At 38.4% G+C, this 21,486-nt stretch overlaps 1 protein-coding gene across 5 annotated transcripts in view; it reads right to left on the bottom strand.

The window, feature by feature from the left end:
* Nucleotides 1–21,486, bottom strand: part of TOX (thymocyte selection associated high mobility group box) — an 831,700-nt gene that overhangs the window by 362,605 nt on the left and 447,609 nt on the right. The gene's annotated exons all lie outside the window — the stretch shown is intronic.

Here is a 21,486-nt window from a genome sequence, read left to right as displayed (position 1 = left end):
TACGTCCCTGCAGCTGATCATCAACTGTCACCAGCTCCTCTCCCTGATCACCATGTCTTTTGGATGAAGATTAGCACTCCCCAGGCTCAATATGATCCAGATTTGGGGTTGTTGATTAGATTCACGGTGGTGGTACAATTTTATACTGTTGCCAATGATGTTGGCCAATCCCCACCACTACACAGCAGCTTTACACGCTCTGTAATGGCTACTTTAGGGAGGTGCATGCGGACTTCTGCACATGATCAACCTCATGTCAAAGCAGGATAAAACATGCAGCACAGAGCTCACCAGAATCTTAATGTTACTACTGCAGTAAACCTTGCAGACTCTCTCTCTCCAGATGGGTGAGTTGGCATTAGCCACAACCTCCAACCCCCCCCCCCCCCAACCTGGTCCCACCAGCTCCCATACTGCTAGCTGAACAAACTTCACCTGGGGTACAGTTATGGTTTTATCCCTTTGTGCCATAAGGCCAAGTGAAGTAGCAACAGCACTTTGCTCACAATCACCTCAGTATACTGGCAATAAAACTGATATGAGCTGTGATATTTCCTCAGAAATACTATTCATCTGCTGTTAAACAACTGCCATGATGTAGAACTGGTATACACAGATAATCCTGCTATGTCACAACACAGGTCCACGTACCTACATGCTGTTAATGAGACAGATAACTATGCCTCTTATTGTCTTCTTTGTGCTAGATAAGGCTACTATTGCAGGGAATGATGAAAGCTTTTGAAGGGAAACAGGAAAAAATATTCTAATTTTCATTAACACGGGTTCATAAATTTCATAATTTCATGTCTAGCCACATCTATGCTAAAAATACCCTCCACGTTTTACTCATTTCCATAAGGGGTTTAGAGGCCACCCCAAGGGCATATTTCTAATTTCATGAACATTGATCTAGTGATGTTTGAAAAGGGTTAGGGAATTAAATAATTTGATACACAGGAGGTAATATATACAAGAGAAGTGAAATTATTTGTGAGAGGTATCCGGCAAGCCAGTTCTGTTATGTTTAGTCTTTAGCATGAGTGTTTATGGTGTTACATATTTCGTGAATGTATAGGAGATCACACAAGATAGAGTTGTTTGTGGCCTTGGATACTGGGGAGAGGTCAATCCACAGAAATCTGAAAGAGATAAAAAAAAAAGAATTGAGCTTAAAGGCATTCTAATATACAGCATATAACCCAGGTCTTTGAATTTCTTAGCAAAGAAGCTTTCATGTTTTTAAAGTTGGGCCATGTGTTTGACCAGGTACATGCAGAAGGGAATATTATATTCAACCATGGGCATAATAAGGGAAGAGTAGAGTGAGATGACATTATCCCTAGTCTGGAAGTTATATACTCTTGTTAATGGTTGGACCAGGTATAAGAATTTTCTGTTGAAGTAGAGAGACAGGATGAAAAACAGGATATGATGCACATAACTTTTTTTAAACACTTTTGGTCAAGTCTAGGTTATAGAACATGAGTAAATCTTGGCTTTTCAATCTAAGAGTGTGACTTGAACAAATCTGACATAAGTTATATCCACTATATTCAAATCTCTCATCACCTGACAGCACAAGCCAGAGCCACTACTGACAAAGGTGTCCTTCCCACTCTGCTTGAATATGACTTACCCACATTAGCTTCAGTATCCAAAAAAATCTTCAGCTCCCTTCAAACAAATTCTTACAAAATATGACACTTCATAGGAAACTTTCCCATTCAAGAGCACCCTGCCTCAGACTACCAAAGCCAAATTGTTGTTTATATAGCAAAACTCTGACCCTCTACAAGGCTCACTTCTTTTCAAACAGTATTGCATCCAGTAGGCCTGCATTAATACGTTTGTCTAAACAGCAGTGATCTGTTAGGACACTTCTTTACTTAATATTGAACTGCTGCTAATTTTTTCTTCTTTATATTTAGTCTGTTTAGATACTTTTCTTCTCCATGGGTTGCCCCCCCACCTCACCTAAATTGTTGTTTAAATACCACCAGTTAACTGTGAATTTACAATATAAATGTGGACAACTCATCTTGGTTGAAAGTACATCCTTTTACTTATATCCAACAGAAAATGATATCTTATATAGCATTTTACTTCTGGATAACTTTATGTGGTAGTGGCATGCACACCTCGCTGGAAAGGTACCCCTGGACTCCCCTCCCCTTCTACCACCAAACTAGTTGCCTTTCTCTTTTATTTTTTTAACATTCCAGCTACAGGAATGATAAAATATTAGTTAGATGCCCCAAAAAAAAAATAGAACTGAATCTTGTGCAGGTAACCAACTACATTACATATTTTTCTTTAACAGCTACTTCCCATTTACCATATAAGAGGGTACTTTGACTTATTCCTTAAAGTTCTTACGTTCCTTAACAGTTTTGTCCAGTCATTTATTGAATATCAAACCCAGACAACCTGAACCATAACTGGTCTACGTGCATGCTGTTTACTACTATCCTGCTAGGAATAGGGTTCCTGATTGTTTCTGTAGACATGATTGCTTCACTGGCCAGGTTCAACCTGCTCCATTCCCCCTTGCTTCACTTGGGCTCACAATGCACCCCTACCCTACCCCAAATTCCCACCTACACCCACTGCATCTAAACTTATAACCAGCTAGCCACTCCTCCCTTACCTTCAATGAATCCCATTACAGCCCACTATTGCCATAACCACTTAAACACATTATATCATCCACTGGCCATACAATATAGCACTACCTCCTCCTTGTCAGCCTCCTCTCTAAAAGTCTCTTCCAAATCACCTCACATTATTTCTCCCTTCACTAAATTGGTACTACATCTGTCATACCAATCCATCAGTAAGTCTCTTCCAAATTACATCACTTTATTTGTCCCTTTACTAACTCATCTCCCTCCTAACATAGAAAATGCAATCTCTCTATGCCAAACATTTACAAACTGTAACCCTTCACATTTTTATCTGTACTCTCCTAACACTCTCTTATGAGCAAATTACTTATCAGAGTCACCTACCCAACATCTTCTCATTGCCTGCAGATACAACTCCTTAGCCCCACCACCCATTACCTTATAATCTCATAATTGCTCCCAACCTATACAATACAACTTACACAGGATACTTTCCAAATAAATGTCTTCCACTTATGCCAAAATCTCAAAATTGTCTCAGTTATGCCAAGCTCATAACTAAACTACCCAAACTTCTTTTATACTTCTTTACAAATCTAAACCTCTGGGCACACATACACACTAACCCAGGTCCAGAAACTGTTCACCAGAATTCCACCAACCATACCACTTTACCACCTAACAATAGCATATTACCCTCTCCCAGTACCTCTACTTCCTGCTCCTTAACATGAATGTCAGGAGCATAGTCAATAAAATACATGAAATCCATACCAGCATATCCGGTTTACTCCTCTGATATTATAATTTTAACAGAAACCTGGCTAAAACCTGACATCACCAACAATGAAATTCTTCCCCAAGGCTACAATATGCATAGATGTGACAGAAAAAACAAACACAGAGGTGGTATAGTCTTACAGTATAAACAAAATATAAAAGTAGAACTTAATAAAACCAAGCACGCCTGACTTTAATAACATTAAGGTACTATTTACTAAACTCAAAATAAACTACGGCAAACATCTAACCATAAAAATTACTTGTACACCTTCTGGTAATAACCCCGACTTAATCAAAGACTTTATACACTGGATATCATTAATATTCTCATAAAAAACATTATAATGGGTGACTTTAACACTGAATGGCACTTGTACATCAACCTACATGGCTTCACCCAGGTCATTCAATAGACAACTAGAATAGACAAGGTTACCAAAAAGCATTCTATTCTAGACTGGATTCTAACTAACAAACCTGTCTTAGCCTTCCAATCAGGTTGTCTACCTGATAGCATTAGTGACCATCTCCCGACATATTTAATTAGACATCTCCATTCCCACAAAAATATTACCTACTGCCAAATTCACAACAAAAAAAAAACTTTAATATTCAAATATTAAACTCCAACTTATAAAACTGTGTCAGAAGCCCACTTAAAAGCCTACTCCTAGATGCTGCTGTGGACTATTTTAACACTACCCTCTATGATATACCAAACAGAATAGCCCCATGTATAACTATGAGTGTAAAATACAACTTCACACCTTGGCTATCAAAAAATACTACAATTTTTTTCAAGATAAGAGATAAAGCCTGGACACCGTGACACACCAATAAAAATAAGCTCAATCTAAAACACTACAGACAACTTCAAAATAAAGCCAAAACTCAAGTCAAACTCGACAAAAAAAATCATACTATACTGCAATACAACAAAAACACCAAAATAATCTTAAAAAATTCTGCTCTGCCATAAACAAAGTCCTTCAGACAGTCCTCTACCCCTACCACTTCAACCTCAAAGCAAAACAATTTAACTCCTTTACAAATACTATACGCTCCATTACTAAGACCCACTGTAATGTATTTCCAACTATCCCAAAAATACTTACAGATGAAACTAAGTCTTTCTCCTTTAAACCTGCATAAGCACACACCATAAAAAATTACCATCTAAACTAAAGTCTACAACACTTGCAACTGATAGCCTGCCCTCTGAATACTTAAAATGAACAGCATATGCGATCTCCTATCCAGTCTCCATCCTCATCAACCTGTCTATATCTAAACAATACATTCCTCTAACTTGGAAAATATCTCACATAACCGCTTTTCACAAATGTGGCAGCTCAACTGAATTCTCCAATTATAGTTCTATAGCTATCCTATCTCCCCTATCCAAAGCATTAGAAAAATGCATTCATTTGCAACTTTTCAACTACCTCATAGCTAATGACCTCCTTTCTAGTACACAACATGGATTTCGGCTAAATCACAGTACCACTACTGCCCTGCTCAGTTTTACCAGTACTATTAACCAACATAAAAAAAAACGGCAATCTGGTATTCTCCATATTCTTAAACTTATCCAAAGCATCTCATACTGTTTCTCATCAGAAATTACTTAACAAACTATCTACCTTAAAACTCAGCCATACATTACTTGCATGGTTCCTTAGTTACCTAACTAACTGACAACAAGCTGTCAAATGGCAACATGAACTTTCTTCCTTTTTACCTATCCCATGGGGGACCCAAGGATCAATCCTAGGTCCTCTCCTTTTCAATATATTCACCAACAGGCTTCACAGATCAACTTCTATAACCTCTATAGTCCAATACACTGACGACTCCACTGTCATCTGTTCTGCACCCACCCTAAAAGAACTTGAAGCAAGGACACAACAGTCCTTTCTGGCAGCTAAAACCTGGTTATCAAACTCACAACTAATCCTGAACCAATCCAAAACTAATCTCATGCCCTTTCACCCCATAAGGCACATAACCTGACTACTCCATGTAAACTAATTTCTTCCAATAACACCATTAAATCGACAGTAGGGCAAACAAAACTACTCGGTATGATAACAGAAAATAACTTAAAATATGACATACATATGTCCCAGTCTAACAAAAAGAAACACATAAAACTTGGTGCCCTATATAGACTCAAGTTATTACTTGCTAGCACTACAAGACAGGCAACTGCCAGAACACACCTACTTTCCACCCTATTATATGCCATCTCCATCCTCACCAATCTAAAGAAAACTGATTAGGTCAAATTAGAAGCCTGCTACAACAAAACTGCTAATTTTTCCACCAACTCCCTTCACAGGTCCCACCATTGCTGCGCCTTACAACAAATGAACTGGCTTGAACTTTTGCATTACCAAACTTACACACAGCTTCTTACTGCCCACAGACTGATTCACCAACTGGAAAAAAACTCCTGCACTTCAACAACTGCTCAAAACCTACACCAACACACAAGTCCTTTACTCTTCAAATAAATCCCTACTTAGTGTATACAAATCCTACAATGCTATTGGCAACTCTCTTTATTCTAACTGTATCTCGAAAATTTGGAACACTAACCCACATCCTATCATAGCTACTGGCAACCTATCTCAATTTAAAATGCTTCCTCACCAAGAAATGACTGTGTCCATGCACTAGTCTTGACTGAATCTTTCTCTCATCCTGAATAACTATTCTCACAATTCTATAGGGCCACACTGGTCACTACCTTAGGCATAAATGTAGGGTTTGTCCTCAGAGAAACCCTGTCAGGATGGAAAATGATGAAAGGTTCCACAGCCATGAGTGCCTGTAACTCTGAGACCCGTCTAGCAGAGGTTATTGCTAGGAGCAGAGCTGTTTTCCAGGATAAGAATTTTATATCAGCTGCAGAGGCTGGCTCAAAGGGAGGCAGTGTAAGTTTTTCCAAGACATAGTTGAGGTCCCATGCAGGTATTGGTGCTCTCCTTGGAGGTCTTGTGTTTTTGGCCCCTCTGAGGTACTGCCTTAGTAATGGATGAGAAAAAATCAGTGGTTCTGTATTGTAGTGAAATGGCAGAGGCATGAATTTTAATGGATGAAAAGGGAAGGCCTTTATCCAGCATCTCAGTTAAGTATTGCAAAATCAGAGGAATATTTGGAACATTTGTGTCAATACCTTGTGCCTGGTTCCAAGCACAGAATCTCTTCCATTTTTCTGTATAAGATTTTCTGATGCTAGGCCTCCTGGCCTCCAAAATAACATCCATAACTGCTTTACAAAGAAGTGTGTCTTGAATGGCACATTATTCGCCATGCTGCCAGGTTTAGGGTCCTGAGTTGGCTGTGCAGTATCTGACTATCTTGTTGAGTCAATACGTGAGGAATTTGAGGTAGTGTCCAAGCTGGGCATTGGGACAAGCGCTTTAGGATTGGGTACCAGTGCTGGCAGGGCCAGTCTGGGGCAATCAGAATCATTTTTGGCTTTTCTTGTCTGACCTTGAGGAGTACCTTGGGGAGGAGAGGCAATGGAGGAAAAGCATATACTGTTAGGTTTTTCCAGCTGAAAGATAGAGCATCCACTTTCCATGCTTACTTGTGATAAGTCCTTGTGTAGAATCTTTGTAGTTGGCAATTGTGAGGGGAGGCAAATAGGTCTATGTCTGGGCACCCCCAGTTCCTTGTTATCATGCTGAAGACTTGTGGATCCAATTTCCACTCGTGGGGATCCATTAGGTTTCTGCTTAGTTCGTCTGCCAGAGTATTTATCCTTCCTGACAGGAATTGTGCTTACAGATGTACTTGGTAAGTCAATGCTGTGTCTCACTTGCTTGTTTATGTACCACATGACTGTGGTATTGTCTATCTTTATCAGTAGTTGTCCTGGATGAAGTAGATCCTTGAAGGCTGTCAGGGCATTTTGAACTGCTAGCATCTCTTTTTGATTGATATGTAGATGCATTTGACTTGTGGACCATGTGCCCTGAATACATCTTCCTGCTATATGTGCCCCCCAGGCATAATCTGATGCATCTGTTGTCAATGTCTGCCTGGCTGTGGGTAAGGTGAATGGCTGTCCCGTGTTGTGGTGACAGGCTTTTGCCCACCATCGAAACTCCTGTTGCAGGCAGGGAATGAGGGTAATTATTGTTTACAGGCTGTGGCAATGTTGAGTCCAAACACTTTTTAGATACCATTGAAGTTTCCTCATATGCAGTCTTGCATATGGAATTAGCAGAATGCCAGATGCCATGAAGCCCAAAGCCTGCAGAATTTTTCTTGCAGATAACTGGGTTTTTGTTGCCAACATTTTGAAATAAGTAGTCAGTTGTCTGTGTTTGTCTGACATGAGATAAGCCATCTGGGCAGTTGTATTTAAGCTTGCACCCAGGAATATTATCTCTTGAGAGGGTACGAGTTTTGATTTCTTTTCATTTACTGTGTACCCTAGGCCTGCTAGTAATGTTTTTACAAACGCCAGATGCTGTAGTAAAGTGTCCTTGTTCACTGCTTGAATAAGGCAGTCATCCAATTAAGGATATATTTGAATTCCTCTTTGTCTGTAAAAAGCAATTACTGGTGCCAGGCACTTTGAGAAGACCCTGGGCGCAGTAGATAAGCCAAAGGGCAGTGCAGAGAATTGGTAATGCATTGAGCCAGTTACAAATCTGAGGTATCTTCTGCATGATTGTCTGATTGGGACATGCAGGTATGCCTCTTTTAGGTCTAAAGTCAAAAGTCAAGCCTTTTTGCCCAACATGGGCAGAAGCTGCTGCAGAGTTAACATTTTGAATTTTGGAATGTCCAGGAATGTGTTCAGGATAGACAGGTTCAGTATTGGTCTCCAGGTTTTGTCCTTTCTGGGCACCAAGAATAGCCTTGAGTAAAATCCTTGTCCCTGCTCTTGCTGTGGTACTTGCTGAATGGCCCTCATGTCCATGAGGGATGAGACTTGTTTTTGTGCCTCTGCCCATTGATTGCGTGGCAGTTCTGGCATACCGTTTGGCCTTGGCAGGGTATGAAAATGGAACCTGTAGCCCTGGGATATGATATTTAAGACCCATTTGTCTTGAGTGATCATGTGCCAATTTTTAGCAAAAAGTGCTAGTTTTCCCCCCAAGGGAGCTGCCAGAAGATAAGTGCTTGGTGCTGGCAGGGGAAAGTCATTGAGACTGTTTCCTGTATGGCTGTGATTTTTCTTCTCCGCTTTTGGAGGTTGAAGCACCCTATTGTTTAGGCCTGTATGAGCTTTGGAGCTGTGATCTGCTTCTGGGGCATCTGTATCTACCTCTTTGTGGTCTGTCTGACACTGGAAAGGACCAATTCTTTGCAGGCCAGTTCCTGCTAAATCTGGGAGGCTGTACCTGTAAAAAAATCATTGACTGTTTGCATAGATTTAGCTTTGTCCTCCATTTTCTTCAAAACCTCTTTGCTTTAACACCAAACAAGGTATCATGTTGTAATGGAGCATCTAATAATTTTACTTTAATATGATTGGGCAGATTCTGTTCTTTTAACCAAGCATGTCTCCTAATGACAGAACCTGTAACAGCGGCCCTGCAAGAGGCCTCTAGACAATCAAAACCACATTGCAAAGTATGCTTTCCTACTTGTTCTGCAGCATGTAATAAATCCTGCATTTCTTTGTTTTCTGCACATTCTAACTTTGTCAACATGTTTTGTTTAAGTGGTGACATTAGATATTGCTGATATTTAAGCATATGAAATTGACAATTTAAAGCTCTTACAGCCAAGGTAGCAGAAGTATAAATCTTTTTCCCCCATCTGTCCAGAGCCCTTGAATCCCTATCAGAGGGTATAGGGTTTTTTGCAGTGGATGCCTTGACCCCTTTGGGACCCTGAGAGATAGTTTCTGGGTCTGCAGGAGGGATTTTATAAAGAGATTTATGAGAATCAGGAACCCTATAGTATCTGTCTGGCTTAACAGGAGCTGGAGGCAAAGAGTCAGGAGAAAGTCCGGACTCTGAAAATACATCATCTACAATGTCTAAAACAGGAGGAATAGCAAGGGGCCTGTGCTGAAGTAATAAAAGGAAGTCTCTGAGCCTTTTCTTGGATTCTGAGTAATCTTGGCTCTCCCAGTGGAAATGCTCCCTCATAGTATGCAGGGTTTCCCCAAAAGAAAAATCCTAAGGAGGAGAGGCTGAAGGAATAGATTCTTCAGCATCAGAATCCTCATAGGGAGGAAGAGAATATTCCTGGTCAGAAGAGGAATCAGAGGAAATGGAAACCTGATCTGAAGATGCATATTCTATCCCTTACCTAGGCCTCTTATCAGGTGGAGGATGGGAACCCCTGATCAAAGTAATTAGGTCTTCGGCCTTTTAAGCATCTGTTTTTTAGGCATGGAGGCCTGTCCAGGAGTATGCTGTACTTGTTTCTTTGTCTTTAGATCTGCTTTAGTCTTGCCGTTGAAGCAGAAGTTGGTTTTACATATAACTGTGTAGGCCTGAAAATACCCTCAGAAGCCGGCGTCTGCTCAGCAGCTCCGGACCCATCTGAGGGAATAGTATCCAAGTGTCCAATACCTTGAGTTTCCAGTGGCCTAGTCGGCTCCACGTGGGAGTCAGAAGTGGCCTGTGGCTCTGAGGTAGCGGGCGTCAGGGGCTGCGAAAGCACCTCACTGAGAACCGGCAAACCGGCGACAGATCTAGCAGAAGCCTCGTCATTGGTTTTGGACCTCAGATGCCTGTCCTCTTCTTTGTGCTTTTTATAAACTCCGGTAGTCGGTTGCTCTGATGGCATTATATAGTTAAATCTTCTGCCAAAATAATGAAATGCAAAATCGTACCGACGCTTAATAGTGCATTGGTTAAATCTAGCACAAAACCGACAACTAGCAACATCATAGTCAGGGCCTACGCAAGGAATACAGTAAGAATGAAAATCCTTACAAGGTATTTGCTTCCCACAAGAAATACAATTATTAACTTTTTCTGACATCGGTCTGGAGCAAGAAAAAAGTTTCCCCAATGCGGTACTTAGCTTTAATGAATACTTCGGATCTGAAATTCGAATTTGAAAATCTCAGGAGTCGGCCGACCGGCACTTGTGAACCGCTTTTGCTTCGGGCACCGTGCAGCAAGAAAGACTGAAGAAAATGGAGTCAGCTGCATCTTTTATACCCCTGGCGCACTGACGTCAGGGAGGAGCCGACAGCAACCGACGCCGGACCTAGATTTTGGAACTCGGGCCGACTGCGGGTAGCCTGCCAGCAGGATAACATGATTGTAATGACTGCAACAGTGAACCACGATGAACACCTGTCTATTATGTCTGTAATTGTATGTAATCTACTCCCCAGGCCTGCACTAAAAATAGGCTCTGTCCCAGTCACACACTGTCAGTAAAAAAATGTTAAAAAATAAATAAATAATAAAAAATAAATAATAAACTCCATCTGAAAACATTCTCTGTCTTGCTGCTAAAGTCACCGCTAAAATCTATACCTTTAAACTTTGAAGACTTTCCCAAGCAACTCCACATTACTAATATATAAAAGCAAACTGCACTGTACTGACCATATCTTCTCTATAAAACTGAGGGATATTCTCTACTTTTAGCTTAAGAACCTCTCTTACACTAAATCCTATTCATTGTTCAAAACAAATCTCCACAACCAAGCCAAATGATGAACTATCATGTGGCCACATCAGGTAAACACTCTTATAACATCCTCTCCACTTCTTAATCTTTTCTTTCCCATGCATCCTTTTCTAAAATCCTATAAGGCAAATAATGTTTTTCGTACTTGGATATAATGTACATAAACTTTATTTTGATGTTCTCTTTACATTTATTTAAAGCTGTTTGAATAGCTTGCTACAAATCAATATAAAACAATCATTATTTGTTTCTCTTAGACTTTTGCCAGGGTGCTTCACCAGTAGTCAGCCAAGGTGGCATAGTTTCCTAAGAAAGGCATATACATAAGCATGTATGTTTGGCAGCAGGAAGGGGGGAACTGGAGAGCCTTGAAAATATTGAGTGTGCAGATAGAAGAGTTAAAGCTTAACATAGAACCCCCTCGATGGCTGCATAAGTGATATTTTGTTACAGCCAATTTTCAGTGAAGGGGAAGCAAATAGGTCAATTGGCTACGATACTGCTGATGACTGGCAGAAGGCAGGGGAGGGAAACAAGCATAAACAATAATATATTTAAAAAACCTCCCTGCTGTAGGAGTTACACCAGGACATGCTCTTGACATACAAAGTTTGGTCTTGATGAAGCCTTAGAAATATATGCACAAGCCACCAAAAGTAAAGTTAGAATAATTATGACCCCAAACAGCTATTACATGTATAATTAAAAATAACCATCAGCTAACACCAAACTCAAAATATAAAAATGAACAGTAAAATGAGTAGCACAGATGCAAAAAGTATGGGAAACACCTACAATACTTTAATGTCAACTTTTTTTCTACTACTGTTATATTTATTACACATTCATAGCCATGTAAACATACCTGCACGCTTGCTAAGCATACAGTTAATACATCCCTATATATGCTAAAAAAAAATAATAATAATAAAAACTTTCGACCAATTGTCCAACTTTTGCTCTTCTGTTTAGTTAATCATTACTGTAAATGTATGCATACTGTAAACATATTGTTTTGGATTTTTCTTCTCCCGGTCTCCACTGTAAAGTGTTTTTCTGACCAGTTGGACTTTATGATAAACAAAAGCAAACAAGCCAAACCAACCAACCAGCAACCAAATAAGTAAATAAACAAACTAACTAATAAGCAAATAAATAAATACATATTAGCTTTCAAATAATACTTGCTCTTCATCAGAATTTATATAAAAGCAATAATACATTTAAGTGCTATTAAGCATTGCATAATAGAATGCAAACCAGTCATAATATACAATGCATGAAGGAGCTCTGTGACTCAGAATGTTTTGTATGTAAGCAAATAATAGGGATCCTTAGTGTATTTTTCAAAAACTAAACTTTATATAACTTGTTAATGCTCTCTCTCATCTTTACTGTCTGTGCTACCTTATTTGTTTAGTATAACTGTTACACCTTGCCAAACCTGAAGATTTCAAGTTCTGTCTGTGCTACCTCATTTGTTTAGTATTACTGTTACACCTTGCCAAACCTGAATATTTCAAGTGCTTGCTAGTTTCTTTTCTGTAATTCAAGAAGCGTTTCCCCCCTCACATATTTGCTGTGTACCAATTAAAATATTTAGTAATGTCACCTCGTGCTGTCAAAACATCATGTCTGCTGTGAAAGATAACATCTATCTCCAAAATCAACATCATCATTATTACCACCAACTTCCTTTTTCCCATTCTTAGATGTGGTCAGGGTGTTGTGGCAACTGCAGCAACTCCTTTCTATTCAGAGTATTCTGATCCACCCTTGTACCTTCTTCATTAGATCTGCTCCCCCATCTCAGGTCTTCTCTCATATAATCCACCCGTCTCTTAGTTGGATGTCCATATCTCCTCATACCTTAGTCTTGTCTCTCCCAAATCCGCTTTCCTAAACCATCTTCTGCTTTCCTGCACATGTGACTGAACAATCATAATTTGTACTTGAGCTTCTCTGCAGCTACAATAACTTTGTCTTATGCCTTGATGTCCTCATTTTTTAATCTGTCCCACAATATGTATCGTAGTACCCTTCTCAAGAACTTCATTTTCAGCACCTCAAGCATCCTCGGCTTTGGCTTTACTGAGCAGGTTTCTGTGCAGTACAGAAGCACTAGCCACACTACTGTTTTGTACACCTTATTTGCCATCTTCTTTACTGCAGCACCTCTGATTCTTGCCTTTACCTCCTGATTCAGACTTTCCTTCTTCTCAACTACACCTCCTGTACACTTGAAGCTGTTAACTCATTCCACTGTTTTCTATTATATTTAAATTTAAGATTCTTTGTTTTTTCCCTTTTGCTGTCATTGCCAATGTGCTGCCTGTACTCAGGTATATCCATTGTGCCTTCAGTTCTGCACTTCAGATGTCACATCATCTGCATACAGTAGCTTTGTTGATCTTTTCCCTTTGAACTGTTTGCGCATGCAGAACCCTGATGCACACCCACTCCCACTGGGAACCCCTCTCTGAGTCTGAACACTGTTAGTACTTGTATCATTGGGTCCCTGTACATAGGCTGCACTGATTCTACCAATGTTTCAAGAGGTTTGAACCATCACGTGACAGTCCAGATCATCTTTCTTGAGACCCTGTCATATGCTTTATTCAAGTTAAGGAATAGCCTGATTGCTTCTTTTCCCATTTTCATCTTCCCGCCAACTATCTACCTCAACACAAACACTGAATCAGCTGTGCTGCATCCTTATCTTATTCTGAACTGCTCATCTTCCATCTTATTTTTTACTGTTCTGTGCACACATTTATCAGTCGCCATCTTTACTACTTTTATGCGGTGTGACAGGAATTTGATACCTTTACTCTGCACAAAGTAGTGAATGCCCCCATTGTTTTTGTTCACTGGCACTATAAAAGTTATTTTCCAGTCTTCTGAAATTCACCTCTGTGCTCCCAATAATGTGTTGAATGGTACGGCTTTGGACTGTATAGATTGCCACATCTATGCTGTTGTTTGCTTCTCATTAGCCCAGTGTCCTATGTATTTCCTTGGCTTTTCTTCTCACATCTGTCTTGTTCTTCATTTTGTCTTTCTTGCTGATATCCTTTGTACCCCAAATTCTTACCATTTGCCACTCTCGACTCCATCATAGAAGGATTCTTTCAGTGGTGTGGATACTGTAATTAGCTTGAGTTGTTGTTGTTGTTGTTGTTGTGTCTTTTGGCTTTTCCCGGTTAGGGGTCGCCACAGCGGAACTCCGGTCCGCTAATGATTAGCAGTAGATTTTTACGTACTGAGTTGCCAGCCCTGATGCACAACCTTCAATGAAGGTACTTAGCTTGAGTACAACTACATATTTCCCTGCCAAACAAAACCCACATGTGCTCAAGGTCATTTGTTGCCAGGCTTGTCGCGGCTTTTTGTTACGCATTACACATCTCTTTTGTGTTAGACAAATTGGTTTTCTGTTGAAGTACACTAGTCACGTGACTTTTTGCTGAGCTAAGCACTCAAAACTTTGTTTAGTCCCTTTGTTCTCACAATATGTGCTTCTACTTCACAGTCATGTTAGCATTACTCTGTTTCAACAACTTTTGCATTCCCTTCCCTTTAGATCACAGCACTATCTAATGGTTGGACCCTGTGAACATAAATAAACAAATTAACCAGCCAATAAACATATAAGAGAACACATCAGCATACATGGACACAATGTCATTTAAGTAGTAACTTTGTATTTTAATAAATACATTTAAACTTTTTGGAGCATGCAGTGAAATTATTTAAAGCATGCATTGTTACTTAAACCTTCAGTGCTCTTTAACATGTTAACAAGGACAACTCCAACAGAAACAAAAAAGCATCATATGCTGACATTCACTGCAAACAACAGCAAGGGAATTTTAAAACTCTTATCCCATAAAGTTGCAATGAGTTACCTTTCCATATCTGGATAAAATGCAACAGAAAGGCTGAATAATGTCATGTATGATGGTCTGTCAGACAAAGTTCAGCAAAAAATCCATTGTTTTTATTCCTTGTATTGTACAAATTATGTAGCTACATACATACATACATATCAATAGACAGATAAATATAAATAACTTTTAAGCAGAGTCTCAAGTAATGAACTGTTACTTTCAGTACACCAGAGACCTAGTTTCCTAAACTTCAGGTTACCCAAAAACACTGGAATACAGAGGTAATACAATACCTTGTATTTTAGCAATATACCTTTTAAAATTACTCAGACTAAAAAGGAAGAATTATAAAAGACGCTCAAGTTATTCTATAACCTACTTTGGGCCAATAAAAAGTTATTACATCACCTCTGTGCTGTAGTTTTTTTTTGTTTTCTGTTACTAGACCAGTACAGCATTTATTCTTTCTATTCTGTTGAACTTTAGATTAGCCATTTATGCATCACTGTAGTCCTCCATTGTATACTTTTAATTCATTCATTGAACAAATGCAATTTCCATCTATAACAGCATTCACTAAGCACATTAAGACATGTTTGTCCTGCTGAATCTGATTATAATACAAAATTGTAAAGTGCTATTACTAAAAGCAAACACTGCTGCACTGAATGCCACAGTACCATTACTCATTTCACTGGCAGCTCACAAGTAAGGTTAATATTACCATTAAGAATTACCGCTGTACTGTGTCTAGTAATTTAAAGATCCCATGCTATGAAGCAGGCAAACACTGATTTGAATGTTGATACAAAGAATAGCTCAGTGTAAGTAGATTTTAATGTGATTTTAATGTGGAACCTTGAACGGGTTATTTGACCAACATGTGTTTCAGTCTTTCTCTTAGGACTGAGTAAAAAGAAACACTTCCCTCACATTCAGTTTAATATATAGCAGTGTTTCATTAAAACCGCTTTAACGTGGGTCAGTACATTATAAAGTAGGAACCATGCATAATTCTCATTTTTCTCTTTTAATATCACTGCTCAGTCATATCATTATGTAGGTTAGGATAGCTGTTATAAGATATGTAACTAAATAATGAATTTTTTTCTTTCATTTCTAATAATTTATTGAAATGATGGCAACGGTATTCCTTTTCTACAGAAACAATCCCATTTTGAATGGAAATACAGTTTAAGAATGCACAACAGACTACAAATAGTCTGATTCGCAGGTGTAAGTCTACCTCCCAGTACTCACAAAGTGAAACAATTATGTGATTTTTTTTCAGGGTTGAAAATAGTTCCATCTATTCATTAAAACAAAACTTAAATTTTGTGGAATCAATAATGCTACCAGCTTCTTAAAAATGCAAACATTAATCTGAATTGTTTCCTTCCATGAAGGAATTTGTTTTCTTATTTTTTCAAATACTGCAATTCCAAATGTTTCATAAGACAGCTGCCTGCAAATTTGCCCTTTGGAGAAATTTAATTGAATGCACATTCTATATCGCATAGAGAAAAGGGAAGTGACTGTTCAAAAACTACCAACAAATTTGCAAGCTTCTCTGAATTTGTAGATAAGCAATTTATTGTTCAACATCCTAACACATGCCACCATTCTGACAACACTCAGCATGCAAATAACCCTTTTTTGCATTTCCAAGCAGTCAGACTTCGACCATAGAGAATCTACTCTCAAAGTTAAGAGATAAGAGTTCAGTATTAAAGGAAAGCATTACTTCTTTTTTACTTAAACAACACATTTCATACATCACATACCAACAGAAAAGCTATGAGTAATTAGATACAGACTCTAATCAAGGTTATTAGATGAGTCAAACTCATTAAAGCTTTGACTTCCAGAATATTTTGCATATGTATCAGCTGTACAACAAGACTGCAGTTGTACAAGCAATGTTTTACGCTTATTGTTCATTTGTCTTTTTCATGATGTTGGGCAATCATGCAACAAGAATATAAATAAGTAATGATGGTTTTGGGGTGAAGTCTTCCACGTGGGACAGTAAATGAGTTTGCCTACTATAACTCACAATATTTAAAGTGACTGCATTCCATTTTTTTCTGGGTTCATGATTCAATAAGTTTGACTCTTCCAGTATCCTTGCAATTTATGTTTATGTTCTGATAGTGGATGCTATACACACTCATAATTATATAAACAGCAGTCTAATAGAATTATATTTCCCTACCTCCTGGAAGTAATCTAAACTCTTCCATTCTTCATGGGATCAAAAACCAAAAGATCAAAAACTATAAGCCAATAAGTAGGATAAATCCTTTATCCAAAATACTGGAATATATTACTCATAATTTACTAACATCATTCATGCAATAAAACAACTTAAATACACCTGCATGGCATGCCACCACCTATTCTGGTCTGAATGAACTTTGCAACAAGTCAGTACAACCAATGATATTGGGTAGAGTATAGCAGATTTATTTTTAAACTTCTTTTCTAAAGGTTTTAACACAGTAAATCTTCACATACTCCTAGACAGACTATAATTGCTCAGCAGTTATATAAGAGTCTTAAACTGGTTAAAATCTTACCTCTACAACAAAATTCAAACAATTGAAATATAAACATACTGTCCAGCTCTTACCACCAGTAAACCTCAGGGATCAATAACAGGATTATTTATTTTCTCTGTATTCACTAACAAGATGCATAATCATATGAATGGAGTCACCTTATTTCAATATAGATACAAATCCATGCTAGCACACAGTGTTATCAACGATCAAAAACTTGGAACAAAGCTTCAAACATCTCTCAACAAGCCCCAGGAGTGAAATCCATTAAACTAAAATAATTTACTTTGGCAACCAACAACTCACATATCAACTTTACCTTTAAACAATGCTAACTTAAAATGAACAACTGCTAAAAATGAAACTGTGACACACTGAAAGCTCATTGGAATTACGATCTACAACATATTATCCCTTGAACAACATAAGAAAATAAAAGAAATTTATAAAAAAAGCAGGAGTGCTATGTCAGATAAGCCTAAAGCTACACTCAACCACAAAAAGAGGCTAGCTGACAGTTTTCTACTTCAGAAACAAAGTATGGCTACAGATGAGATTGAAAATAAATTTCTCAAACTTAGTTATAGCCACAAACAATAAAATATCTGCATCCATTCATTAACCCCATTCCTTTCACTGCACTATCCTAAATAAATTAAACTTGGTGGTCTTAGAAAATAAAATTAGGTACACACTAGTCACACCTGCCAACTGACTACTCATCCATTCTCCACCACCAGACCTTAGGTAGATGCCTTCCTGCTACTTTTCTTTGAAGAGTTAAGATAATCAAACAGTTCTTCCATAAAATTGACAAGACTAATAAAAACAATCTGTTGACAGCATACATAACATTTTCTTAGGTACAGCTGTAACCAGTTGTCTCTACCATTAAGAACCGGCCCATCTTTTCTTCACGCAAAACTTTACTCTGACCCTTTGATACATTACTCCTGTAAAAATCATGTGACAACTTCTAGTGTTCAAATATTGATGATTACTATCACTTTTAGTACAACTCATATGATACAGCTGCATGCATTTACAAGAAATTGCTTATAAACAAACTACACTTTAATTTTTATATTACTGACTATATTCTTTATCAGTCTTTTTAGTCCTATTTATAACTCAGTGCTAGTCTATTATGTACATATATATCTACAGGAAAAACAAAAAAACAGAATGAATGCACGATTGCATGTATGAATAAGTATTTAAGTGAATAAATAAATAAATAATACTCTAGCATACTTTATTGGCAAAGTGCGGCTCGGTGTACATTTATAAAGTATACTTACAGTATATTAACCAGAAATGCAGATGTAAGTAGGCTTTGCAAAATCACTGATCATTGTCACTCATATTAAAGAAAAAAGCAAAGCACTTTTTTTTTCAATATACTTAAACTATATTCCCACATTAGACATGTCATGGAAATGAGTCATTGGAAAGAGTTATAGGCCTAATAAGTCCATATAATTTGTAGTTGGAGCTTACAAAACAGCTAGCTCATGTCTTATTTTCTGTCTCTCTTTTTTTCCTCTTCACTTCCGTTTGACCTTTTAAATCCATCAGCCTTTGCACTGCTAGTTGTCCTGTGAGATGATGCATTTTTATAGAATTATTACTCTCTCTGTAATGTACTGCATCCTCATACATTAGCTCATACTTGCCTCACCCTTATCATCCGATTATGGGTTCTTCTTCCCCCACTGTGTCTCTTTTACTTGGTCTCCCACAATCAAAGAAGACCACATTTATGGAAGCAAGGCTGTATCTAGCACAAGATGAACAAGGCAGATGCTGCAGGGTCTAGGGGCCCCAGCCTGACCTTAAGTTACCTGCTCAACTGCTCCTTGAGAATGCCTCTTTCTTCATCATCCTGCTTTCTCTTAGCATCAGCCTCTATGCTGTTTTAGAAGTCTAGATTTGATTTGGTTGAAAGTATCACAAACACCTTTGTTAAATGCATCAGATACACTTGTTTTTTCAGGAGGAACCTTTCTTTTTCAGCATCAGGAGATTTGTTTGAGATTAGATGCTGAAAAAGAAGTTTTGATTTTTGCTTAGAAGTGACCATTCTTTCAGCTGGTTTTCAATCTTTCTTGTCTTGGGAGTTTTAGGCTGTGTGTGTGTGTGTGTGTGTGTGTGTGTGTGTGTGTGTGTGTGTGTGTGTGTGTGTGTGTGTGTGTTTGATGGATGGTGGCTTACAAGCCCACAGAAAACTGCCAACCATGAGAGATTGCAAGACCACTGACCTCCAGGATTGATTACAAGCCCACAGTTGCCCTCTAGGATGGATTACATACAGATAACACAAGGTTCATAGATTAGTACTAAGCTAACTGCCCTTGCGAGCCATTTTAAGCCTAGCCAATTACCCCTTGTGAGACTCAAATCCTGCACCTTGTGTTTGCAAGGTAAACACCTTAACCATTAGGCCACCCTCCCAACCCAAGCACCAGTTACCTTTTCAGGTAAATCACTGGGGATTACAATCAGTTAGAAATACCAGTCATTACAATGTCATAGTTTCAAAAATTCATATGTTCTATCTTTTTTTTCATTCACCAAGTCCAAGCCCTTTTTTAGCCAGGTTCCTGTCAGGTTAAGTGACTTGCTCAGTCAGCAAATGGAGCTAGAACAAGTTAAACCCTGTACCCCTGACAACAGGAAGTAGTTTACTAAGAGGTAAAGTTTTAAGCCACTGCACTAACTGCCAAACCTTTCTTAACTTCTTCATTTTCTGACAAATCACTGATGATAACAATAATGCATGTCGTTAGAGTTTCATAGCTGTTGTTCAGAAAATGGATTTCAAGTTAAGCAGAGCACTTAAGAGTCTGAGCTGTTAACAAATTGCTTCCTGTAGTCAAAATTGGAGGGCTGGTATACTATTACATCCATTGGCCTATTGCGTGCCTTTGAGAAAGTCACTAAGACAGTGCTCCTTGGACATCTCTAAAGGGACACTTTGGATGGTGAGTTAACCTGTTTAAGTGTTTAAAATGTGAGTCTTTGTCTTCTCATTAGTTTTGGCTTTGTCCAGAATCTTTGAGCAAAAAAACTGAGATGTATTTTTGCCCATTACTTGTAAAATGTGTGCTTTTCCAGAAAACTGTTGTGGATTACAGTCATTAAATGACAGACATGATTTCTCATGCTTTGTATCCAACAGCAAATGCTTGTTAATGCAAAGCTATTCATCCTTGTAAATTCCTACACATATAAGAGAAACATTTAAAATCTGTTCATTATTTTTTAGGTCTTTGCCTCTGATTTGAGCTAAGAAGTTGAGAAAGCTGAGGGAATTGCAATGGGTTCCAATGTGTGGCTTTGACAGCAGGACTCGAGACACATTTCTGGCCCATTATTTACAAATGTATTCATTCACTTGTTCTCAAGCAGATATCTGAGGTGTACAGTCATGCAAGTGCCTGTGTGTGTGTGTGTGTGTGTGTGTGTGTGTGTGTGTGTGTGTGTGTGTGTGCGTGCGCGTGTGTGCGTGTGTGTGTGTGTGTGTGTGTGTGTGTTGATAACTGTTTCCTCCAGCCCATAGTAATTACAGTGCATAGGAAGGAAATGATTGTAGTAAACAGGAACCCATGTTGTTTGGGTGTAAAACTTTGTTTCCTTGCTTTGTTTATTGTTGGCAGTGTGTTTATTATTTGTCTGTGAATAAACTAGTCAGCATGAAGTCTACAAGTTTACTGTTAATATTTTAACTGTGAATACATTTTAATTAACCTTGCTATTTTGCAGGCACATGGGTGTGAAACACACTATGTTGGGCTACTGTCTGCAGTTTGCTGCAGATAAGTAAGGGCATGAGATGCTTCTTTAATGCAGACATTGATTCCTTTAGTCCTCATTTGTCTATTGTTTGACTCTGACTACATGACTTCACAAAACAGTGCTCCTGGGCTCCCCCTGAAAAGGGACAATTGCATCTAGTGGGCTGTACCACGCTGTTGCACATTTGTCTTTTAAATT

Source organism: Protopterus annectens, chromosome 3.part0, assembly GCF_019279795.1.
Source record: "Protopterus annectens isolate FY-2018-M chromosome 3.part0, PAN1.0, whole genome shotgun sequence".
In the NCBI taxonomy this organism is placed as follows: Eukaryota; Metazoa; Chordata; order Ceratodontiformes; family Protopteridae; genus Protopterus; species Protopterus annectens.
The sequence above is the reverse complement of the archived record's forward strand: the minus strand, read 5'-3'. Positions and strand labels throughout refer to the sequence as shown.